The sequence below is a fragment of the Zophobas morio genome, unplaced genomic scaffold, assembly GCF_036711695.1.
Source record: "Zophobas morio isolate AGI-343-1 ecotype UQ-CSIRO unplaced genomic scaffold, CSIRO_AGI_Zmor_V1 ptg000011l, whole genome shotgun sequence".
NCBI lineage: Eukaryota > Metazoa > Arthropoda > Insecta > Coleoptera > Tenebrionidae > Zophobas > Zophobas morio.
In genome coordinates, this window is record NW_026972116.1 from 19,407,209 (window position 1) to 19,434,162 (window position 26,954).

The window sequence follows — 26,954 nt, forward strand, 5'->3', positions numbered from 1 at the left end:
AGGTTATCAGAAAAAAAAAAATTGCAACAAATATTATAATTTTTCACGGAACCGGGATCTTCTGGACTGGCAAGGGAAGTTCTGTCGAAATAACTTTCGACCAATTTTTTTGACATAAGAATCCAAACTACATAAGAATTTAAATGGTTAACTTTTATCTATTATCTTTATACCTAAGTAAAAAAGTCAGAAGTTCAATCGCAGCCAAGTATTGATTCACAAAGAAATTATTTAAAGACTTAATAAAAAAAAATAATTTGAATATTTAGGTAAAGTTCTGTGAAATTAGACATTGTACAAATCAATAAAAATGCGCTACTTAATAATTTAATAGGTACTGGTAATTCATATTGCGACCCGTGCTATTCCATGTTTATAAAATGATTTATAAACGTAGTTTCCATTTCATATTTATGTTGAAATAAACTAATGTTCTAAAAAGCTTGGCCTTACCGCGAACCTAGCTGAAATCGATAATTTATAACTACAACACGACACATAAACTTCATGTTTAGCCAGAAGAAGCAATTATCCGTATTTATGTTTATATGTTACGCTTTTATGAGCATTGTACAGCATAAGTTTTACATTTTCGAACTCCAAATTGCCACTACTGAAAACTATACTTGATATTCAGTGTTTCTTCTACTTTGGTATTTCAAAATTGATGCCACGTTTTAGCAGTAGAAAAAAATACAAAACCGAGATAACCGGATGTATGATACTCTGGAGAGTCAGTGGTATTGGTCACAACCTAAATTAGGTATTTTCGAGGGTTCGCCTAGGGACTGACTAGACAACTTACGAGCTTTCTAAAACGATAAAACTGAACACAAACAATTCTCTGATCGATAAGAATTTTGTAACAAGGATGATGTTTGTGTTTTTTGATGAAATTAACCGCTGAACTTAAATATGACAGCCATTTGCGCGTAAATATCGCTTAATTTATTTATTATTTCTCATTAAAAGAGGAATATTTGCGCAGCCGCAGAGAATGTTAGGCCAACAAAATCGGGAGCAGTCTACGAAGTTGCTTATAAATGATTTTATTTCGAGTTCTACGTATATTTCTTTCAAACTGATTAATTTCAGTGTGCTTTGGATACTGTTGCTATGGTTTCATTTTTTTTGACGCCTGTAGCGGCAGAAAAAGTCTTTGTCTGCCGTTGTTAAGGAGCGGCTGAAATGTCAAACTTTAAGGTCATTTGTTGAGTTACAAAATGTCATGTTTTTTTGACGTTACCAGATTTTAGTTATAAATCAAAAAATAAAATTTCATACTTAATTTTCAAAAAAACAGTAATTATAAGTTATAATAATACACCATGTTTAGTAAAAACACGAAAATTAACACATTAACAGACATGACGCTTAACCTCGTACCGTGTTTACCGACTTTATAAATAACATGGAACTCCGCATTTTACAGATTTAACCGGAAATGACTTTTCAGTGGAGGAATACGAGTAAAAAAAATCGGTGAAGCTGCTCGTTTTAATAAAATTTAGGTGAATTTAACTTACGTTTATTACTCACTTTAAGTTAAATCATTCTATTCTATTATCATTAATTTAAGTGGCGTGTAAAAAAAATCTGGGTCATACTCCAACTTTCGAGAGGCAAGTCGCGCGATAACGATAAAATCTAAACTCATTTGGACCTGGTCGTGGCCTACGCCTCTAGTTCTCAACTCGCTGAACATTTGAAATTTTAATGTGACGAGTTAAACAGTCTAATTAGCGTCATCAACCACTTGAAAATTGAATGATGTAGTGATAAAGTTTGTTCGAATTTAATCGAAATCTGCACGGGCGTTTGTTTGTGGCACGGTCGCCTCCTAAAATAAATCAAGGGAGGTTTCAATATGCACCAACAACAACATGAACTTCTAATTGCAGAAATGGAGTGGCGTCAGTTTAAACTGTTCAATTAAAGAGATTTGTAACAGGAAATTCGATTTGCCATGTTGAAATTGGGCCGTTGCCAGCTTGGCTGTCGCCGTAAATACGACCGAGCGACTTCGTGCTGTCCAAAAAACAAGAACGAGGTAGCGTGGCCGAGCGGTCTAAGGCGCTGGTTTAAGGCACCAGTCTCTTCGGAGGCGTGGGTTCGAATCCCACCGCTGCCACAACTTTTTGCCTCGACAGATATAACGGCCCTAAAAATATCGAAGACGAATTAACTGGGATTTCGGGAAATTCTAAAAACCACCAAAGACAAAATATATTTCCATAGCTTCCCAAATTCTATAAATTATTTTTAGTTACTTGAGCTGGGTTTATCTGTGAAATATTATAAGAAAGTTATAATTTAATTAAGTACTTAATTGATTTATTCAATATTCAATTCGAAATTCAATTAAAATTGATTTTAAGTAAATAGTATAAAAAAATAATGCCTGCTTTACGACGTAGCTTCATGTATACAGCAAGTTTCCGTGGTGTAGTGGTTATCACATCCGCCTAACACGCGGAAGGTCCCCGGTTCGATCCCGGGCGGAAACACTCTTTTTTTTTCATTTAAAATCAATTTTATGTTAATACAAGAAATCTAACATTGCAAATACTTTTTTTGGATGCGTTAGCCGAGATGATAACGTGAAGTGTATCAAAATCGGAATTTTGCACAAAATATTTTTTAATTTAGTTCAACGAAGGAATCAAAAATCAATTACCCAGTTTTAGGTGTATCGTATAATTTCAAAAATTAATTTCGTGACTCATCATTTCTTCATCTCCCACTTTTTTCATTTTTGCAAAATTAAAAAAAAAAAAATAATGACTCGGTGCATTGACACTTTTTAGTGTTTTTTTTTACTAATTCAAACTCAGCTTTTACCAGTTTCATTTTTTTACTCATTCCTTCCACACTGCACAGCATCCTCCATTGAAATCACCCTCGCCTTTCATTGGTTCACAATAAACCACGTATTCTATTAGACCATGAGTTCCGCTCTTTTTAGATATTTAATTATGGGAAGTTCTGACAGACTTGAATTGTATGATGAGAGTACCATCAACTATTCCACAGTGAAATATATACACAGGGTGAGTTACTAAGCGCGCATTGTTCGATAACTCATTAATTAATAAAAATGAAAAAAAAAATTAAAGTTATACGGTTTTTAGAGTACTATACTGTAAAATCACTTTTAACTCTTCAGCGTGTTCTGTTTTTTTTATGAAACACCCTATATATCTTTACATATTTTAACTAATTCCTTCTTTTGCTTTACAACCACAGTTTATTTTTGCAATTACGTTATTCCAATTTTCTCGAAATTTTTTAGCAATGGAAGGTTTCACAAAAAATCAGTAAGGTTATTTTTAGAATAAATGAGACTAAATTGTCATATACAGAGCGTTTACATATATTTTTTAATTATTACGTTTTTCAAATATCAATATTTCAGTTTTTTGAAGTAGAACACCCTATATTTTATTACTGCATCTAATTCTATTTTTTGTTTCCTTTAATTTTTGTTCAGTATTTTGGATATTTAATCTTAAATTCTACCATTTTTCAAAATAGAATTCAATTCCCATTTGACAGCAAATAAAATAAGTCAGTGAAATGGAGGAAAGAGATGGGAGGGGAGGAGCTGGATTCAGTTTTTTCTACACACCTTCTTCATTCTAGTGACTAGTCTTGATATTGTTTAGTTTTGTCTTAGCAAATGCTAGCCCCGCCCACCCGCCCTCCATTTTCTTGGAAGGTATGTCATTTGCCAAAATCACTCGTATCTTAGTAAGTCCTAGCCCCGCCCACCCTCCCCCTATTTTCTTGGAAGGTATGTCATTTGCCAAAATCAGTCGTATCTTAGGAAGTCCTAGCCCCGCCCACCCGCCCTCTAGTTTCTTAGAAGGTATGTCATTTGCCAAAATCAGTCTTATCTTAGTAGGTACTAGATCCTCCCGCCTGCGCTGTTCTTATTCTAACGATTTTATTTTTGTTCAGTATAAGATCCATTTTTCATTCGGAACAGATAAACGGATCACTGAAATGCAGGCGGGCTGGGTGGGTGGAGTTAATCAGTATTAACACGTACTAGCCCCGCCCATCCACCCTCTCTATTTCTTAGAGGGTATGTTATTTGTCAAAATCGGTCTTATTTTAGCAGTTACTAGCCCCGCCCACCCACCCTTTTCTTAGAGGGTATGTCATTTGCCAAATCAGTTTTGTCTTAGCAGGTACAAGTTTCATTTTGTTTCAAAAATCTCGATGTTTAGGATAACAATTTAACAAGGTTTCATAAACCACAATTATAATAATAAGGATAAAAAATAGAGTAAGATATAGTAATAAAATACAAGGTGTTCCATTAAATAACTGAAATATCGATTTTTGAAAATTGTAAAGTTTTAGATTTTGTTATAAACACTGTATATCAAAATTTGATTCAGTTGATACCGCAACAAAGCGCACACCTATGTTTATCCATCCATAGAATATTGTAGGACAGACTTTAACACTATTTCTATTAGGATTTTCTTTGCAAACCCTTCCATTGCGAAAAAAATTCCAGAAAATTAGAATAACGTTATATCGGAATTTCAAAACTAAACTGTGGTTGTAAAGTCTAAGAAGAAGTCAATCAAAATGTTTAAAATATATAAAGATAGGTTGAACACTCTATATAATTAAAAATAATTTTAAAATATGGTTCTTAAAGAACCGTACAACTTTGGTCTTTGACTTTTTTTACCTCTAAATATTCTTAAATATCGAGGACCGCGCGCTTAGTGACTCACCCTGTATATGTCTATAATATACTTTTTTAAATAAACTATTATTCTAACATGTCATTAGCCTTAGGACACTAACACTACAAAATTTAGTCCAAGATGCTGGCAGCGTAGCTGCTGAAACGCGTCGATCAATCTGGCGCTTTTTAAGCTAGAAAGCTCATAATCAACATCAAAGCAAGTTTAGATATTTAGTTATTTAGACAGAGCTTCCGTCGCCTCGGAAGTACAGTCGAATAAATACAACTTCCAAAAATTATAAAATTGAAATTTTCCATAACAAAATTTTGTAATGACGTCATATTTTTTATGAGAGGTTAAAGGGATAAAGTTTGGTTAACGATTTACCATGTTTACGATAACCTTAAATTGGGTTTTGCAATTTCAAAGTTAAACTGCAAATGTTATGTAATTTTAATTTTTTTTCGGAAAATCTGGATGCCTAGAGTAAAAACTCAAGACGGATTCATAAACCACAAGTGCAAGAGTATGTTATTATAAATTGTTAGGTAACATTTATTCGACAAAAGTGTAAGATGACGTCATCAATTTGGGGGAAGAGGACACAACAAATGGATAAACTTTGATTAGAGATTACCATGATTCTAATAACCTTAAATCGTTTACAAGACCTCAGAGCAAAGTTAAAATAATTCAGAGTTAAATAGTACAATGTTGGAGACTTTTGATATTTATCTCAAAAATCTGGATGTCTAAATAAAAAACTTATTAAGAATTTATAAATAACATATGCAGGAGAATCTTATTCTACAAAATTTAAAGAACATTTATTCGACCAAATTTTAAAAGGACTTCCACCATTTTTTCGGGGGACATTATAAATTTTGATAAACGGTTTATCATGCTTTCGATAACCTTAACCTATTTGCAGAATTTCAGAGAATTCGAAAATCAAATTATGTTTTTCTAATTTCAAAGTATTAAATACTTAATAATCATTGGTGAAGATTCTAAATTGCTGGCAAATTATTTATAAGATTACGCATAAATGGGTTTTTAAAATAAATATTTAAGTTAAGCTTAAGTGAATTAGGTCACACACCACGTAATTGTTATGTTAGAATTTGGAGGAAATCTAATAATAGTTCTTAAGAAAACTGAAAAGAAAAATCAGTTCATACTTCATTTTTTTTGTACAGTAACAACTGAGATAATATAATCAACGGAAAACAACATGCTTAATTTCCACTGATAATGTTTATACTTCGAAAGAATTCGACTATTAAGCATGTACGGATAACCAACATTAGCAGCAGCAGATGAAAGTATTACCATGCTCAAGAAAATGGGGTCAACTGTTCTTGAGAACAGAGATAGGAGACATATTTTTTCCTACTCCAGGAAAAAATCGTAAAACGTAGAGAAATCATGAAAGTAGAAATTCGTCGGATAGATCCTATGCCTAAGTACAACAATATATAAAATGAAAAAACCTAAAAAGATGTCGGTATCAATGATGAGAACATACTGTTACGAAATAAACCCATACGCCCCCCCGGTACGACGCCTATGGGTTCTCTAGAATGTGCAGAGATGATCGGTGAGTCATCATCTGTCAGGATGGCCGAGCGGCGGTCGCATAAAGACAAATTTGGAGCCAGTTATCGGAAGTTTCGATGGATATTCGAGAAAGACCTCGATCGCAGAAATATGGGTTTAAAGAGAGGCCACCTTCGGGAACGATTATTATTACTCAGCCAGTTGAGTCAAGAGAGTCCAGTGAAGTTGCGCCGAAATTACTTTGTACATAATCGCAGTAATAGTTAGTCGTGCAAATTCGAGTTATTAAGAAATAAATTGTTCAGTTTAACCCACGCCGATTTTATTCACCGTTCGAAGAAATAATATATTCAAATTGTGATATATGTAATATAACACTAAATACACCATTATTTTGTACCTAGAATTTTCAAAAATTAATGCTCAATACAATATTGTTAAACAATTCGGAAAAACTAAAAGCCCAATACTGTTTTTAAATCAGTTTTTCGAAAACTGACAACGCTTTTTTTAAAGACAACCCATGTGAATCAACTTTAAAAATATAGTGGCCCATTAAAGATACTTATTTTACACTTTTAATATCGGTTTTGTGGTTTCGAAGTTTACTTTTTGTTAAATTTTCAACATACACTAGATACCTAACACTCTCGTATTCTACCAGTTCTCTTTGAAAGTAAAAATACAAAAGTAGCTATGTGGTGGGGCTTCTAGCCGTCTTTTGGGCGGAAATTTGTATGTGCACTATATAGCGGAACTTCTAGACCACTTTTAAGCGGGAAAATCTAAATTGTTGCGCTTGAGTGTTATATAGTGGGGCTTCTGCACTATTTTTATCGGGTATATATTGAATTCGTCCTATTAACCTCTCAGTGACGCCATAACTTCCGAACCTTTTCTCCTCACATTTTTTGTATTTTTTGAAGCGTCAAAGTTATATTTATTTTATTTTAAGTACGTAAATGTTTGAAATACGTTTAATTTCGATTTACTTTACTCGGAAACACCGAATTAAGTCATTTTATTTTAATAAACAGCGTTGTTTCAATTAATTATTTTCCTTTATTTTTCCGCTTCTCGGAGCACTAACTCACTTCACACCTGTTGATAATGTGAGCAAGCCGCTGCAACTGAAGAAGATGATGGCGGCGGCGTATATTTAATGTAAAGAATGGAATTTGCCAGGACTTTCGAGTTTTCCCTTGAGTTTCCAGGCTCGCAAAACGTCGGTTCTACCCACCTCTCCATTCGAACGGTAGACATTCCGAATAATTTATTGCAAACATTCCTATTAAAAATAATTGACATTTTTTGTTTCCGGCGTTTTTCCTCCTCATTCTTCTCATATTGCCTTGCAAAAAATCAAATCTATAATTCTGCCCCAACGATTGTCCGTTTAGGAGCGATTTTCAGACGACACCCGAGTAATCGATACAGGATAATGGATCCATTATAGTTTAATGAAGGACAACGTGCATCCTTGGCTTTAATTAACTTCACGTGTCGAACCCTTGCACTTATTTAAATTAACAATGTTATCTCGATTCATGCTGATCACGTAACGAGAAAAATTCCCTAATATCAAATTCCAGATTCCCGCTGCAAATATTTTGTTAATTAAATCAAAGCCTTTCGGCGTGTTTACACGGAATCACAAAGAACTGAAACGGTGTAAAGCTCCACCGCCTACGAAGTTTTGGTTCTTTTAGATTCTGCACTTTCTGTTTTGCGTAATTGCATTCTGCGCTATTTAAACTCTCGAAATATCCCGGAGCATCCGCGATGTTCCGTCAGGATTTTCCGGGTCTTTTGGTCTCAATAGCGTTCACACACATTTGACCTGTTTAATCAATGATTTCTATTCTTTCAGCGACCGGCTGAAACGTTTAATGTTAATTGCACCACATTAGCATCTACTTTCAGCAGCCGCGCTAAATGAAATGAGAGAAAACACCAAAGCTAATGAGATTTACGCTAGCTGTAACTGAAATCCGGCGTTTAAATAACGCTCAAGCATTTTTCAGAGCAATGCTTTATGCGTCCTGTTTTAATAAAGTAAAAAAATAGGGCGAACCTGCGCTTGAGTGTTGAAGACGAAATTAAATTTGCTGCTTTAAACACGAAAACATGAAATATTCATAGTTCGGTTTTGCTAGTGTCACTACTACTTTTCTTTTTACGTATATTCTTGTCAGTTAGAGGTAGACCGCGTAATCAAATTTACATGTTCATGTTACCCCTTAGAAGCTATTAGTAAGCATTAGCTCCTCCTATTAATTTCCCCTAATTATACTAATGCTCCACTTCAAGAATATATGTACTGATAGTTATCAGGAAAAAGCAATTATCGTAATTGCGAGGCTCAAAATAGGCGTTTCCTGGCTTTAGCAGAAATTGTACGAAGTGCGCAGCTTTGTTAATGTGATTTTTTTCAATTACTAAAATTTTAATATAAATTAGCTGAAAGGACTTTAAACAACTGTTTGAGAAGTTTCTCGGTCTGTCGCCTGCAAAAAGTTGCACCAACTGCACTTTTAAAACCAGTGCATGAAATTATCTCCACGCTATTAAAAGCTCATTAGAGTAAAAAATTTCGCGAAACTTCTCTGAGCGGATTAGTGGCAAACATTTAATTTGCACGATATTTTAATATCACAGCGTCAAGTTTTTCACCACCGCTATTATAAGTTAGTTATTCCAATAATTCGTTAGTCAGTCTAAAATTAAAAATACCTCGCTTTTTATCAGCTTGTAGAAGCAGGACTAATTCGTTTTCACGCCGAGTGCGAATTATGACATTAAGAGAAAAATAATATTAAATCTGGTGCAAAACTTGGCTGTAAATTTATGCTGAGGTTTTTGGTGGTATTATATTCTACTTTAATAAAAAATACCCAGGTGAAACACACTATAGGTATATTATATTTTTATAGACATACACATGAACACAGACTAATGCGTGGAAACTAATGTCATATTTGACTAACAACTACACCAACAGTAGTAATAGTAAATAATTTAAACCGCTGTCTAGTGTAACTGTAACAAAACGAATAACCTTCTTATACCCCACACCCGACCATAATTAGTTTACATGAGAACATCAAGTAAAGCCTAGCGAAACCACTTTTGATACCGCACTGAAGAGATAACTATATTAAGGGTTCTCATAGACAAAGGAGTAGGTAGGGACAAATGATTCATGGCCTATAATTGCTTAAGACGCCAAGGAGCAGGAAATTGCAAACATCACGCTACATTTTATTTCACGAAAAGATTATTTTAAGACAAATTTGAAAAAATAACAATATTTGGAATTTCACAAAAATTTGGAAAGCTTTTTGAGTACAAACACATACATTTTTTAGTGCTTTTTCATATAATCACCGGCTGCCATTTAAAAAAAAATATGATTTTTTTATTAAAAGTACATTTATTAAATAACGTAACAATTTAGGGACAAATTAATCCTGTCAAAATTGTAAGGTCACGATTTTTTTAATGGCGATTTTCTTTATGCTAAATAATTTTAAATGAGCAAAAAAATAACCTAATAATATTTCAACGAAACATCAAATAAATAACAAAAGTAATTAACTGGTCCCTCTGCCTTTGTTCTGAGATAATAATTCTACATTATACAAGCACATTTTTCCTTACAAATTTCGCAAATATCAGAGTTCAGTTCTCCAAAAAGTGCAACCTCATTAAAAAAAATCGTTATTAAATAGAGTTCTTAATATTTTGAAATGTTGTTTTCAAAAGTCGGAGATTGAAACTATCCGAAATTACTTAGTAGGATTAAGTAGCAAAAGATTGAGGTGACGCCGTCAGTTGTTGGTGGAGTGAACAAACGAATTTTGATCCTATACAACTATATGAAAGTTGGCTGCTTCTTTATCTTACGTTATTTTTAAATTTGTTTAGTAATCTTGAAAGAAAAAGGATCAATTAAATAAAATAATGTGGTAAATTTAGTGTTATATTTTATAGAAATATTTTATTATAACATTGAAAAAAAAAAAATGGTCGAAGGTTATTTCGACAGATCTTTCCCTCCCCTGAACTACAGCCCAACAAATTCTGCTTCTTTGAAAAGTTATAAAAAATGTTTGTGGTTTTTGTTCTCTTAATCTCTTTCAAATTTCAATTCTTCAATATTTAATTTTTTCTGTCTCATCAATTTTTCAGTTTGAAATTCTTCGCATTTTCAAGTTTAAATTTTTCTGTTTTTCAATTTTCCAGCATTTGATTTTTTCAATGTTTTAATCAATTTATCCATTTGCAATTTTTCGTTTCAGTTTTTTATTATTTTTTATTTTTTTTCAATTATTTATTCGATTTTTCAATGTTTTGATTTTATAATTTTTTCAGTTGTTGGTTTTTCGATTTTTCTTGTGTTTTCAGTGTTTAGATTTTGGAATTTTTCGGTTTTCACTGTTTCAGTTTTATAGTTTTTGTTATTTTAATTTCAATTTTTTCAATTTTTTGTTTCCCCAATTTTTCGATTTGCAATTCTCCGGTTTTCTATTTTTCTATTTTTCAACTTTCGGAATTATTATTTTCTAGTTTTTTTCAATTTTTCGTTTCTTCGATTTTTTCGATGCAGTTTTTCTAGTTTTCATTTTAAATATAAAATAATAATTATAATTAAAAAAAAAATCTAATCACTTTTTCAATATTGCGATTTTAGAATTTTTCCATTTTTCAATCATTTGACTTTAAAACTTTTTCATTTACTCCATTTTTCAATTTAACGATTTTGAATTTTTCGTTTTTTAATGTCATTTTGTTTCGCGAGACTGTAATTTTTCGATTTTAGAGATAGTTTTTCGACTTTACAGTTTTGACGATTCTATAATTTTCAAACTTCAGATTCATTATTTTTTTTAATTTTTAAATTTCTTGTTTTTTAGGTTTTCAATATTTCAATTTTTCGTATTTTTAGTTCTTTCATTTGAAGTTTTTAGATTTTCACTTTTTCGATTTTGCAGTTTCTCGTTTTTTCACTTTTTCGTTTTTTCAATTTTTTCCGATTTTTTAGTTTTTCAATTTTTCAATTTTTTGATTCAACTTTTCGGATAAAAAAGATGGAAAATTGCAAAATCGTAAATTTAAAAAATCAAAAATGAACAAACGGAAATGTATAGAACGAAAAATAAAAGAAATGAAAAATTGAAAAATCATCGAAAAAGTGCAAAATCGAAAAAACCACAAACATATTTACTGTCAATTCGAAATATTGAAAATGAAAGAAATCCAAAAATCGGATATTTGGAAATCCAAAAATTGCAAAACTGAAAAATTTAAGAACTAGGAAAATCGAAGAATCGAAAAATCAAAGACTGGGGCATTTGTTTCCACTTTTTTTTATAGTTTCTCGTTTTTTAGGTTTTTCGAATTTTCAGTTTTTTTTTTTTGGTTTTTTGTTTTCGATTTTTAATTTGTCAATTTTTAATTTTCTTAATTTAACTTTTCGGATTAAAAAAATGGAAAATTGCAAAATCTAAAATTAAAAAATCTAAAATGGAAATACGAAAAAGTATAAAATGAAAATTTTGAAAAATCTAAAAATTAGAAATCAAGAACTTTCTAAAAATTGCAGAAACGAAAAATTGAAAAATCGAATGATAAAAACTGAAAAAGTTAAAAATCGAAAGAGTGCAAAATACAAAAAAATACATATTTATTGTAACATAAATAAAATTGAAAATTAAAGAAATCGGGTAATCAAACAAACAAAAATTGCAATTGAAAATTTAAGTTGGAAAAACGACTTACTGAAAAATCAAAGATTGAAAAGTTGAAAAATTTAATAAACCGAAAATGATAAAATGGAACGATTGGAAAAAATTAAGAAAATGGAAAAACGAAGAATCGGGAAAATGGAAAATAAAAATCAAGAACTTGAAAAATTGAGAAAACGAAAATTTGAAGAATCGAAAAATTAAAAACTTAGAAACTGAAAAACGAAAAATTTGGACGTGGAGAAATTGAAAAATTGAAAAAATTAAAGTTAAATGAACGAAAAATCATCAAACCGAAACATTGAAAACTTGAAAATGAAAAAAAACGAAAAGTCGAAAGTAAATAAATCCAGGGTTTTCGAAAAGTTATAAGATTTGATTTGGCTTGACTACTTGAGAATTTTGCCGCTTCGCTGTGATCAATTTTTCTGTCATGGTCGTTTTGTTATCATTAAGAAGCCTTCTTGGAGGCTACGAGATAATTAATTTTTAATTTTTGACGGAAATATACCTGGGCCAGCTTGACCGCCAGAGTTAACCCCTCTAGACTATTCCGTTTTTTGGGCACATTAAAGACAATATTACAAATCAGAAATTACTGTGTTAGTGTGGGTCGACAGATGTTGCAGAACATTTTTGAAAACAAGAAAAAGTGTGTTCATTTTGCTTCCAGCAAAATGGGGCGACGAACATTTTTTGTAGCAAAATCTGCTCGGACAAATTGAAGTACTGAAACCCACACAATACTCGTATTTACCTGTTTATGTAATTTTTTTGTCTTTAATAAATTGTCTGGTGAAATATTTTTATTTATTGCGATCCATATCAAACTGGTTTAAGTAACGAAATTGTCAGGTCCTATTGTAATATTTTTTTACGTCAACTAGGCGTTGAAAATAGTGACATCTAACTAAATTAATGTCCAAATAGCCTGTTCAATGTGTTAATAACATGGAAATTGTAAGTGACAAAAAAGCCTGAACATTTTCTCATAGCAATAGTGTTACAATTCCAATATTTCCTGATACGTAGGCAACCAATAATTTATTTCCGACCAAAGGATTGTTACTTATATCGAAGAAGCCGCAAATTCTTAATTTTGACATATTTTCCAAAGCCAACTTGATGTACGATCCGTTATAATCATCAATACAGAGCCGATCTTATGACAAATCCTCGCCTTTTCTAAAAGTAGGTTTTAAAAAAAGTTAAATAAGATCGCTTCACTTCCAATCAAACATAACCTCTGTGCCTTCACATTACAGGTGGAAAATAAATTCATTAATTGTTTTTAACTCATTCTGTTTAAGCAATTGTAAAAAATCCTAATGCATTGACGTAGACTTATGTTTTATACGTTTTACACAGTTGTTCTAAAATTTTCTTTTACATGATTAGACAAAGTTTGGTCAGCGTTTATTTACACTACATTCTCAAATAGAGGATAAACTTGACAATTTTCCAGAGAAAGTTATATTGTATACAGAAAATACATATAATTTTTTTTTGAAATTTTGAAGGCTAAATACAGCTTCAGAAATATTAAATTTATAATTTTATTCTTTATGATTTTAAAGTAATAATAAATTTTCTACTTTGGATTGTAAACTTACGTATTAAGTGACACTTTTTGACCGTTTTAATAACAGTGAATGTAATGCGTCATAGATTGTATTTAAACCAAAATTTAATTTCGTAAAGTACGGTCAGATGTGGCGAAATGGTGTGACACTTTGGCCATGCTCATGGCCTGTAGCTAATATGTGTGGGTTTAAGGCCGAAAGATGGTAATTTAGACTTGGGGTGAGCTAACAACACATCGGTGAAGGCCTATTACTGAAATTTCTCTATTGTGTTTTTCATCTTCATTCTTTCCGTTTTTAGAACTAAATGCGTTAGCATTTACTGTGAATTTCATCAAGTTTGTAAACTAGTCTAATTTAGTCACTGTTCAATTAAATTATTTGAATTGACTAAACCAAAAAATGCACACAGCGAGCGCAGAGAAACAGTTGAATCGAGCGAAGCTCGTGGCCATTTTGGTTTAATGCAGTTATTAGTTCAGAATTCTCTCAGTCTGTGTATAAACAACACTGTTTATAATCACAGTCGTCACATTTCAACGCTGGCGTTATTCCCCGGATTATCGAGCACCCCTTTTTCCCGAATTCTATTTCTAGCTTTCATTGGCATCGACTTCTCGTTGAAATTCATGAAACCATGATTAATCCCACAATTCAGGTATTAAAACCTGCGCGAATTGACAAGGAATCTCATTTTAACTCGTTTAATAAAGCCGAAAGCTAAACGCCCACGTCCATCCATCCATGTAGCAGAGCTGGAAGCTGGAAGAAACACAGGCGGCTTAGGATATCCTTCTTCCATAGGAGACAACTGATGTCATTACCGGAAATGGTCGGGTGTCATCTTAGCGAGATTGATGGGGCGGTCAAGTGGGATTAAACTGGCATCAATTGAAAGCCGTGTTTGATGCCAGAATACGGATTACCACTCAAATTTCGGAACGAAAAACTGACCGGAAAACTACGCTCGGTTGAGTATCGCCGGGACCGCACCGAATTTTACACCGGGAAGGACGAGGTCGGCAATTGACCCGTTTCGTCAATGGACGTCTAATTCCCGTCGTGTTAGTATTCTCGGCCGAAATCAGTTCTGTGTTCGACCAGACGTAATTAGGTAATATTGTTGCGTTGCGCTCGAAATTCGCTTGTTGTGACGATTTATGAGAGAGATCTCTCGTTTTATGCGTTGCGTTGTTTTAATTTGGGTTGACAAGTTCGTCGGGCTACATTGCTATAGGAATGGCTGAAGAAGCGCGGATTTACATGTTTGAGCCATTTGTTTAAATCAGCGATAGCTGTCAATGTAGCGGCAGATACATTTGCGTGTCACAGCGAGATTAATTTTCTTTGAAATATGGGTTTTTGGAATTCTCAGATTTTTTGATCGGTTCCATGGAACGATTTGCATGCTTTTAGAGTTCTAAGTGCATATAGGTTTTTCTAAAACACGTCGTTGTGTGTGATTTTTTTATCTAACTGTTGAGGCGCTCAACAGATGTTATCCTTCTCAGTATTAGATATATTTGGGCTGTTCTGATAAAACGATGCATCGTATAAATGTATAGAGTCGGTTTTGTAAAATCTGTCACTGCATAAATATTATAAAAATAAGCCGCTTCTTTGAGATAGGTAGCACAAATCTGTCTTTGGAGCAGTAATGCCTGCCTATTTATTAAGGAGCATTAGAATTGTTACAGTGTAATTTAAATTATTTTCCACAAATTTTTGTAAAGAACCATTATATTATTATACATGCTAAAACAAGTGCAGCTTCTTGTAATTTTTTACAATTTTCGTGATATTAATTCTTTTCGCTGTCATTTGCTTATAATAAAAAATTGGTCTAAAGAGTTTAGACAGTACTTCCCTCGCTGTCGGGAACGTAACGACTGCAAACCTATTATGTCGTTTTTGTATTACATTTTTGTAATTCTTGATTTAAACAATAAAATTAATTGACTCAGTCATTAATTTTCTTCAGACACCCTGTATAAGCAAATCTCAAAAATATTAATGCAGTGATAAATCACAAACATAGACTTATCATTCTTTACACATTTAAACATTTTTTCAGCAAAATTTTGCGGTGGCGTCATCAAATTTTTAGGAGGGATGAGCAAATATATTTCGATCAAAATTTTACCATGGTTATGATAAATTTAAAACATCTCTAAGATTTCAAAGCAGTCGGTTTTGTAGTTCCTGATTAAATCAATAAAATAAATTCTCACTTTCATTAATTTTTTTGAGTCACCCTGTATATGCAAATCCAAAAAATATGAATGGAATGATAAATCACAACTACAGACTCATCATAATTTGCACATTTAAGGTAGAATTTATTCAGCAAAATTCTGAGCTGACGTCATCAATTTTTTAGGGGGGGATTAGCAAATACATTTTGACTAAAAGTTTACCTTGCCTATGATTACTTTAAAACATGTCCGAAATTTCAAAACATTCGCTTTTGTAGTTCCTGATTAAATCAATAAAATAAATTCACACATTCATTATTTTTTTTGAATCACCCTATATATGCAAATCCAAAAATATGAATGGAATAATAAATCACAACTACAGACTCATCATATTTTGCACATTTAAGATAGCAAAATTTTGAGGTGACGTCATCAATTTTTTAGGGGGATGAGCAAATACATTTTGACTATAAATTTATCATGCTTATGCCAACTTTAAAACATCTACAAGATTTCAAAGCAACACCTTGTACCTAAGTTACTGAAATGTGCTGTACTGATGGAACAATTTTTATAAAATATGTATTTTTGGACCCTTCGCTTGTTTATGAGGTTCTAACTACTTCTAAGTAATTAAAAACATTGTGTAGAATTCCATACCTACATTTTCAAATATGGTAGAGTTGAATTAAATGTGACAATTTTTACTTCCCGGGCGTAAATGAATTAAGTTTTATAATCCGGTCTCTACTCTCTACTTTTACGTTTTCTCGACCTTTTATGGCCCCTAGAGTACGACAAAATAGGTTCCCCGTTTCCGTCTGTCTGTCTGTCCGAATTTTATTAGACAGATAATCTCCGAAAGTATGCCGATTGTTGTCAAATTATGTATTTATATTAGGAATATCATGTAGATGATAAAAGGCTAACCCAAATTTGTTTAATCAATCCCACCAATAATGTAATGACGTCACTTCAAAATTGTACATAATAAATGGGTTTTAAATGAGTTGTTACCCGAAACGTCCAAATTTTTGGAAAAAAATGAAAATTATGACACAACATTTTGCGAATTTGCAAATCCGAATGCTCTGAAATCTTACAGCTGTTCTGAAGTTATTACCTATTTGCTTATCCTCTTGAGGTCAGTTCAAAGTTTTGCCGAATGTATCCTATCTAAAACATCCAAAATATGAGGAGTCTATGCTTGTGATTTATCATTCCATTAATATTTTTAGGATTTGCTTACACAGGGTGACCCAAAGAACTAATGAATGGGCGAATTTATGTTATTGATTTAATCAGAAACTGCAAAACCAAATGCTTTGAAATCTTGTAGATATTTTAAAGCTATCATAAGCATGGTAAATTTTTGATCAAAATGTATTTGCTCACCCCCCCCCCCCCCCTATTTTGATGACGTTACTCCAAAAATTTGCTGAATAAATCGTATCTAAAATGTGCAAAATATGATGTGTCTATACTTGTAATTTATAACTACATTCATATTTTTTGAATTTGCTTATACAGGATGACTCAACAAAATTAATGAATCAGTCAATTTATTTCATTGAATAAATCAAGAATTGAAAAATTGGATGCTTTGAAATCTTGCAGACGTTTTAAAGTTATTGTAAGCATGGTAAATTGTTAATCAAAATATATCTGTTTATTCCTTCCCAAAAATTGATGATGTCATCAAAATTTTGCCGAATAAATTCTACCCAAAATATTCAATATTCGAGTTTTTACTTGTGATTTATAACTGCATTCACATTTTTTAGATTTGCTTATGCAGGTAGATTAAAAATTTAATAAATGAATCAATTTATTTATTTTTATTAAATCAGGGACGGCTCACTCCATTTTCCCAGAAAATTTTGTGAATACAATACTGCTATTTTCAGTGTTACACTGCACCAATCGACGTTGATATACGTGTCCTTGAAAAAATGTTGATGACGCCATACTAAAATTGTGTAAATTAAAAAACTCAATTCGAAACGGTGCGAGGGAAGTTCTGTCGAAACAACTTCTTATTATCGCTTTTTAATACGTTAAAAAAAATGTGGAAGAAACCTTTACTTTGGCTCTTCTAGTTTATTTTAAGATCTAAAAACGATTTCAGATCCGTAAACCACGGTAAAAATTCTTCATAACGGAATATTTTTCATTTTAATTTGGAGCAATTTTAACAATTTAAAAATTGTTGTCAAATTTTTTTGGAAATTTTATCATTTTTTTGAAGATCTACTGTAAAAACAACTTTGAATTCGTCATTTTTGGGCATTTTTATAATACAAAATTTTTCCTCAGATCACCAATTTCAAAAATTCCGAAATTTTCTGAAAAGGTAACGTTCGTTTTTCTTTTTTTCCCAATTTATTTCTTTAGTTATAGTAAAAACGATTTTGAATTCAAAATCTACACAAAATTTGCTAAATGATGGAAGTTTTTTGGGCGTCTTATCGCTTTTTTAATAAGTACATTTCAAAAAAGAAAGAACGGGAAAACCGTAATTTTGGCTTTTCCGGTAAAATCTATCGTAAACGCGACTTCGGACAGATTCGTAATCAACGGTAAATTTTTTCCACAATGGAATTTTTTTTAGTTCAATTTGACACAATTTAAACGATTTTAAAATTTTTTGAAAAACTTTTTTGTTGATTTTACCATTTATTTGAAGATCTACTATAAATGCAACTTTGAGTTCGTAATGTGAGGGCAATTTCCATGGTAAAATTTTCTTCCCGGTCAGTATAGCCAAATTCAACAATTTCAAAAATTTTCTGGAAAAATAACGTTTGTCTTTTTGTTCTGATTTATTTGATTAGTTACAATAAAAACGACTTTGAATTCATAATCTACGGTAAATTACCTTGTAATGAAATTTTTTGTGTTCAATTTGGAGCAATTTTAACTTCAAAATTTTTTGGAAAACCGGGTTGTCTATTTTGTCATTTATTTGAAGATCTATTGTATAGTTTAGGATATATCGTACCCTATAATATTTTATTGACAATAACAAGGCGGACAGTAGTACAATGGTAAGAAATATTTATGGCTCACACCAGTCCACTCGAATTTGTTGGAGAACATTTAACAGGTAATTGTACACACAGGGTCGGACTTTCGCTGTTTTAGAAATTCAATATCTGCGGATTACCGCCACGCGACAACTTTAAGTTGTAAATATCTCTTGCTATTGTACTACTGTCCGTCTCGTTATCGTCAATAAAATTTTATAGGGTACAACGATATTTCCTAAACTATACATACATCTTTGAATTCGTAATCTGAGGGAATTTCTCTGTGGTAAAAAAAACGTTCAATTTCAACTGTTTCAAATCTTTTTGGAAAAATAACGTTCATCTTTTTGCCCGATTTCTTTGATTAGTTATAAAAAAAGGACTTCATAACATGCGTACAATTTTCTACATCTTGTAAGTTTTTCGCCGTGCTATCGCTTTACATTTCCAAAAAATCTGGAAAAACGGTTATTTTGGTTTCTTGGGTTTATTTTAAGACCCATCATAAAAACGACTTCAGACTCGTAATCAACGGTAAATTTTCTTTATAACGGAAATTTTTTCAGTTCATTTCTTTTTTGAAGAACTTTTTTGTCGATTTTAACATTTATTTGAGGATCTATTGCAAATACAACTTTGAATTCGTAATGTGAGTGCTTATTTCCATGGTACAAAATTTTTCCCGCCCAATATAGCCAATTTTAACAATTTCAAAATTTTCTGGAAATTGTAACTAATCATATCTACTACTACCAAATAAACAATTTTGAATTTGACTTTTTTATGGTGTTTTTGAAACATTCAAAGAATTGATCCTGCAATGAATGAATTAATGAAAATATAATTAATAATTATGTACTTTAGACATGTATTCAATGCACATTTGAAATATAATTTACTCAGTAAAATTTTGAGGTGACGTCGCTAAATCCTAATTTCTCAGAGTACATGTGATTTGCCAAAATCAGTCTTATCTTACCAAGTACTAGCCCCGCCCACCCGCCCCCATTTTCTTAAAGGAAATGTCATTTGCCAAAATAAGACTTATCTTACCAAGTACTAGCAAGTACTACCCTCTGAGAACATAAAGAATGGGTGGGCAGGGCTAGTATTTGGTAAGACAAGACTGATCTTGGCAAATCACATACCCTCTGAGAAAATAGGGGCGGGTGGGCGGGGCCTAGTACTTGGTAAGATAAGACTAATTTTGGCAAATGACATACCCTCTGAGAAAATAGGGGTAGGTGGACGGGGCCACTTTTTACTTAGTTTTAAATCTTAGATTCTACCACTTGTCAAAACAGAATTCAATTCCCATTTTACAGTAAATAAAATAAGTCAGCGAAATACGGAAAAGAGGTGGGCGGGGCTGAGTTTAACTTTTATCTAAAGAGCCTTATTAGCAACCAGTAGCCCCGCCCACCTACCCCCTATTCCTTCTAGTGACTGTCCATATTGTTCAGGCTTATCTTAGCAAGTAGTAGGCCCGCCCACCCACCCCCTATTTTCCTAGAGGATATGTGATTTGCCAAAATCAGTCTTATCTTAGCAAGTACTAGCCCCGCCCACCCGCCCCCTATTTTCCCAGAGTATATGTGATTTGTCAAAATCAGTCTTATCTTACCAGCCCCGCCCACCCGACCCCATTTTCTCAAAGGATATGTCATTTGCCAAAATAAGACTTATCTTACCAAGTACTAGCCAGTACTACCTTCTGAGAAACAATAAAGAGTGGGTGGGGCTGTGTTTAACTTTTATCTAAAGAGCCTTATTAGCAAGCAGTGGCCCCGCCCACCTACCCTCTACTCATCCTAGTGACTGTCTATATTGTTCAGTTTTATCTTACAAGTAGTAGCCTCGCCCACCCTTCCTCTATTTTCTTAAAAAGTATATGATTTTCCAAAATTAGCTTTATCTTAGCTAACACTTGCCAACATAAGTCTTATTTTGACAAATGACATATCCTCTGACAAAAAAGGGGGCGGATGGGCGGGGCTAGTACTTGATAAGATAAGACTGATTTTGCCCCTATTAATCTTGTAAAAACTTGTGAAATTTAGTCGTAGAAAATTTTGGGAATACAATACTGTTATTTTTAGTATTACAGTGCACCAATCTAAACTGCAACGGTCAGTCCCAATATAAAACTCAAAATTGGCTAGCATTTGATACTTCGAAATGTTGACAATTTATAGAACTAAACTAAGAATAGTTGAATGCAGGATAGAACTTACTTGAAAATCGAAGAATCCAATCTCAACACAATTCTTTAAAATTTGTATTAAATAATATTTTCTATTAATACCTACCAAAGTTTTGACAGTTGTTTACCAAAATGAAGCTAGGATTCGCACCTTTTAATAACAACTTCAAAAAATAAATACACAAATTACTAAGATAAGCAAAATTCTGCCACCACATTGTAAAAACACATTTTCAAACGTCAATCAGGTTCGTTTTTCCGCATTCTCCGTTTAAATTTCGAACACATCAAAATCGCTGTATAATGGTCGCATAGCTCTGGGGCACAGCTTTGCCAGATTTGTTTACATCTGATGAATAACAAATAGAATTGGACGAGCATTTTGCCTTTACGTACACAAATGTGTTTAGTATTAATCTAAAAGCATTTTGTATTAACCAAAACTTCCCCAACTACAGGAAAAGACGCACCGTGTATTCAAACAGCAACATCTAAATACCTAGTTAAAATCAGCTAGATGTTGTTTGACCAACAAATTTACCAGACATTGTAAAACCCGGCTGGATATCGACCGCCCCAGCTCAAGAAAATTAAATGAAAAATCAGCAAGAGAGCTACGAGATAATCTGTCTACACATAACGTAGATCGTAAATTTGTCCACGTAGAGGGCCAGATGTGCCCGAATACTTTCTTTCGTCACATTTAGGCGTATCTCACCAGCAGGAGAAATTAATAGGGACTACGTCTACAACAAAATTTGAATAGATAGTTGTGATTTATGTGTTTCAATTTGTGTAATTCATTTTATCGTGTCATATTCTGTAGGAAAGTCATCCTGCGTGATACAAACTATCCAAAAACTGTGCTCCAATTGGATTTGTTAATTGATTTACGACTGCTGCAATTGTTATTTCTATGTTTTGATGAAATTGTTTGGTATATTCTACAAACTCTCCTTGAATATTCGAAATACCGACAATGTTTTTTTGCGATGTTTTTTCGGATGCTTTGTGCTCAAGTTTAACGTATTTTTTACAGATATATGTAAATTGCGAAATGGAGCAAAAGTTTTATATAATAAGCCATTATAGCTGACACGACGGCGAATCCTGAAAGTTCGTTATTTTTGAGGTAGATTATTAAGTTTCTGCTGCGAGAGTAATCTTTGAAGCACGAATTGTTTACTTAATTCCCTCTCTTAGCGAAAATAGACCAGCGCAGGGACCTTCAAACTTCCAAGTGTTCATTTGCTATTCACCGACTGATGAATGGCAGGGGCTCCTGAAATTTATCCTGTTCAGATCCACGAAAATAGCCCGTAGCTACAAATAACACGAGAAAACAATTTGTTGTGACCTTCGGCGAGAATGCGGTGTATATTACGCTGAAAATGAAGCGACTACAACAGGCAAAGATGTTGATGGATCACTTGAAAATCTCTCTTTAACGCCGCTGAAATTCCATCGGTAGTGCGTCGATAATTCGCGTTAATTGTGTTATTCCGTAAACGTTTTGTTACATTGGAAGTTTCCACATTTTACGATCTTTGTATAGCTTTCCTACGTGTAATGTCGTTGTCATAAAGTGGTGTTTTATTTCCCCAAAGCATTGTCTACAGTTGTTGAAAAGCTGCGATGGAAATGGGAGATTACGGCGTTTTGTAGCAAATGCTTGGGAGTTTTTGGGGCGCGTTCGACATAACTGCTATAAGAATATCAAAATTGTGCCTGACAAGTTCCTAAGCATTTTAGGAATTTAATTTTCGTGTATCAGAACAACTATTGTTTCAGGAATTTCTATAATGAAGCGAACGAGAATACGTTGTCCCCACCACCGTCGATTTTATTCCACAGCGCGTTTTTTGTGGTGGGCTCAAAGTTTTACAATAATAAGCTCCTTATGTTGAGGAATGTGGAAGGGACTAAGCCCGCAACAAATTTAAAATCGTCCCTTAGCACGGTTTGGTTTCCCGTAGATATGCGATCCAACTGACGCGCCCAAATTCCAGCTGACGTCTTGTTAAGTATACGTAATATATTTTCAACATAAGCTTTCTCTGTGAATTTCAAACACACGAGCCGCAAACGAAATTTCAACATATGCTTAGCAGCTGATCATTAGTTATTTCTGACGTTGAGTGTAATCGTGGAAGTCGCATTTTTATGCCGCCCCGAGTTCGCATAATTTTCTCTTTTTTTGTAAAATGTAAAGTGGGCAACGAGATAAAGGAGGTGCTAAAGCACAACACCTCTAAGTGGTTTCATTTGTTGCCGGTTATCAGGAACATAACAACGAATTTCTAAATGACGAGCCGAGAGTTCCCTACTTATTCAAGCTCGCCTTATCGAAGAGATCTGCGCCAGATGTTTATAGGACTTTGCCCTGGTAAAGTCTATAAATGATGTCGGAAAGAAACTACCGGAAAATATACTTTCTTTATCTGTTCGTCGCGACGAGATTTCCTTACAACGAAATATCCTGTTCACGCTGCAAATGGAAATAAATATGTTCTATCTTAAAACCGTCGCGTCAAGAAACGAATATGTGATTTGATTATTTTAGAATGTTAGAGACCGACGTCTGATGCTTCCAATCTTGTTAGAACTAAGCTTTTAGTATTAAATTCTTCCCACATAAATATTTATGTTCATAGAGAAAATAACCCGGCTCCTCCACCATTCTTAAAATACATTTTGCTGAATAAAAGAAATATTATTTTAAACTTTAACATTTTGAAAAGGGTATCAAAATAGATTGGAGCATTTTCATCCACAAACAATTAAAATCTGTTTTTATACAGTAACTACCCAATTTTTTGTCTCCAGCTGTTTCGCAATATTTAATGTTATTTTTGTTTCCACTTAAATTTGATTGCCCTCTGAAGCTAAATACGGCAGTAATCGTGTAAACAGACCCTAAATGACACTGCCCCAGTGCTAAGTAGAATCCTGTGGCAGGTACGTACTTTGAAAATTTTACTGTACCATTCAAGGTTTTAAAATTCGCAAAAAATATTTGTAGAAGCAGTAGATCTATATGTGCATCAAATAAATCTAGTTTCTAAGATAAATGATAAAACTAGTTTTCTAAATTTTATTTTTATTTATAACCCCTGTAACTTAAAATACAGATAAGTGTGTATTGTTAACGAAAATCTCGGGAAAATAAGTTAAGTCGTTTTTGACTGAATCTATAAAATAAACTGCTTAATTAATTTTTTTGAGTCACCTTGTATAATAAGTTCTAAAATGATTGATAAACCACGATTTGATTTTGATATTTTTTCAGAAAATCTAGACGCCTAGGGTAACAAATCACTGCGAATTTCATAAACTACACACATTATGTTATTTCACAAATTTCAAATAGCGTTTACCATGCAAAACTGAGATAACATTACCAAATTTTCGTCAGCGTTTTACCATGTACACTACAATGCAAAAATGCATATAAAATTTGAATACAATCGATCCAACAGTTTCATGAAACTCGAGAAAACAATAAAGTAGTTGTTCAACGAATGGACTTAGCTTACATTCGGGAAGCAAAAATCAAAATTGTACAATAAAATTTTACAATTTATGTTACTAGAAGATACGTAACGAATTCCTTTAAAACCTTAGTAATTCACTACATCAGCTACCACTGAGCATAATGTTGATATGACGTCATCAAGTTTTGGAGCTGGCGGATAAATAAAATTCGGATACGATAAATTTAACATCAGCAAAATCTTCAGATGACGTTATCGAGTTTCTGGAGGGGATAAACAGAATTAATTTTGATTAGTAATTAGTGAATAAGGTTAAAAAACCAAAAAACTGCAATATTTTGGAAAAATTGTGGGGACTATTGAAAAAACGAGGACGAAACCAACTTTTGGTTGTCGAAATCTAGAAGAACATGTCTTCGGTTAAATTGTGGAAAATTGGTTGAAATTTTCATTGTATTGAAAAATTTTGTTACTGAAAAACTTGTCAAAAAAATTCTAAAAAATTCTGGGATATACACTAATATTATACAGTAATAGTAAGAAGATTTTAATAATTTTTTGCACACATATGTATTTCGGTAAGATAAGTCAACTGTCAGTTTTTGTCCCGTGTCCGTTGTAGTACTTGTATTTTTTGTCCTTCGAACATTTGGAAAATTAGCCAAGGGTATTTTTTATGAATTTTATTTGTAGAAGTTATTTTCGGTTCCAATTCTACGAAAATTGCAACAATTTTACCAGAATCGATCAAATGAAAAAATTTCAATTTCCGAGTAAAAAAGATTCATTATCAAGCCAAACTTTTCGAAAATTTTAGTTTAACTTTTTCTTACAAAGTCTTTTATAATCAAGCAATAGCATTTGAACTTCCGTCTTATGAGCGACCAGTATCTCCACTCACCCATCCTCTCTTCATTCTAGGACTACTCCTAATATGGTTCAGTCTATCTTAGCATGTACTAGCCCCGCCCGCCCACCTTTTATTTTCTTAAAGGATATGCCATTTGCCAAAATCAGGTATTGGCCCCGCCCAACCACGCTGTTCTCATTTTAACGATTTTGTTTCTGTTCATCATAATATTCACTTTTCATTCTGACCGCATTAAATGAATAAATGAAAAAAAGAATGGTGGGTGGGCGGGGTTAATTATTTTATATTAATAATTCTGTATACTGGGAATGGGAACTAATAGAACCTAGACTCTTAAAAAAGAAACAAAAAAGCGCTAACCGTTACTTTTTCTTACTAAGCGCTGTAAGAAGTATTTTTTATTTAAGAAAGAAACTGAGAAAACGGGTGGGTGGGCGGGGCTAAGTTTATCTTTTTCTTACAAGGTCGTTTATAAGCAAGCAATAGCATTTGAACTTCCGTCTCACAGCCAATAAAATGGGTGATCAAAACGGAATAGGGGTGGGTGGGTGGGGCTCAGTGAAATTCTTTTTTACAGTCTTGCAAGCGACCAGTAGCTCCACTCACCCATCCTCTTTTCATTCTAGGACTGCTCTTAATATTGTTCAGTCTTATCTTTACAAGTACTATCCCCGCCCACCCGCCCTCTATTTTCTTACAGGGTATATCTTTTGCCAAAATCAGCCTTGTCTTAGAAAATTAATACTTTCTGGTTTTTAAATAAGCTGTCGAGATTTATATGCCGAAATTTTGTTGAGTATTTTTAAGCAACTTTTCAAAAATCTCAAATTTTCAATTTTCACCGTATAAAGTTTTTCGGCGTTTTGCAAGCATGAGTCGGAAATTACTCAAAGACATTTTCTTGTATATTTCAACTGGTTCTTGTAGATTACAACTTTGGGCTTCAAAAATTCCAATAATTTTTCCAGAACTGATAAAATGAAAAATGGCAATTTTCAAGATGTATATTTGAAATATGTATTTTATTTATCAAAGCTATAAAGCCGCTATCGAACTATCGAAGAAATTAACTTCTGGATATCGAAATCTATATGAAAATGTCTTTAGCTAAATTTCGAAAGTTTTCCAAAATTGATCGAAATTCTCACAGTATTGAAAATGTTGCTTCTAAAAAGTTGCCAAAAAATTCCCATAAAATTCTCGGATATAAATTTCGTTGTGCTGATTCCAAAAACATAGCTTGTTTATGGTCCTGGTGCAATATTTAAAAACATTCGGTTTGAAAAAAAAATTTTAATCCAAAAAATCGCAAGTATTCCAGTGGCCTATTCTGTAAAAATGCTACGAAAGAAATGTTGGCGAACCTAACTTCTAGACGTCGAAATCTATAAGAAAATATTTTTAGTTAAATTTCGAAAATTGTTGAAATTTTACTTTTTTTTCGTAAAGTGGGATTTCAAAATTTTGCTTTTGAAACTTGCCCAACAATTCACTGTACAATTCACTGTAGAGTTTCAGACAGTCTGAAAGAAGAAATTAATCCAATAAATTGTAATCTTT

At 32.8% G+C, this 26,954-nt stretch overlaps 1 protein-coding gene and 2 non-coding genes across 4 annotated transcripts in view; 2 read left to right on the plus strand and 1 right to left on the minus strand.

Annotated features, from left to right (window-relative positions):
• LOC135127121 (FERM and PDZ domain-containing protein 2-like) overlaps positions 1–26,954 on the minus strand; it is a 238,274-nt gene that overhangs the window by 78,041 nt on the left and 133,279 nt on the right. The gene's annotated exons all lie outside the window — the stretch shown is intronic.
• Positions 2,050–2,131, plus strand: Trnal-aag (transfer RNA leucine (anticodon AAG)). Its single transcript has one exon. It is a non-coding gene; the product is annotated as a tRNA-Leu (tRNA).
• Trnav-aac (transfer RNA valine (anticodon AAC)) lies at positions 2,435–2,507 on the plus strand. Its single transcript has one exon. It is a non-coding gene; the product is annotated as a tRNA-Val (tRNA).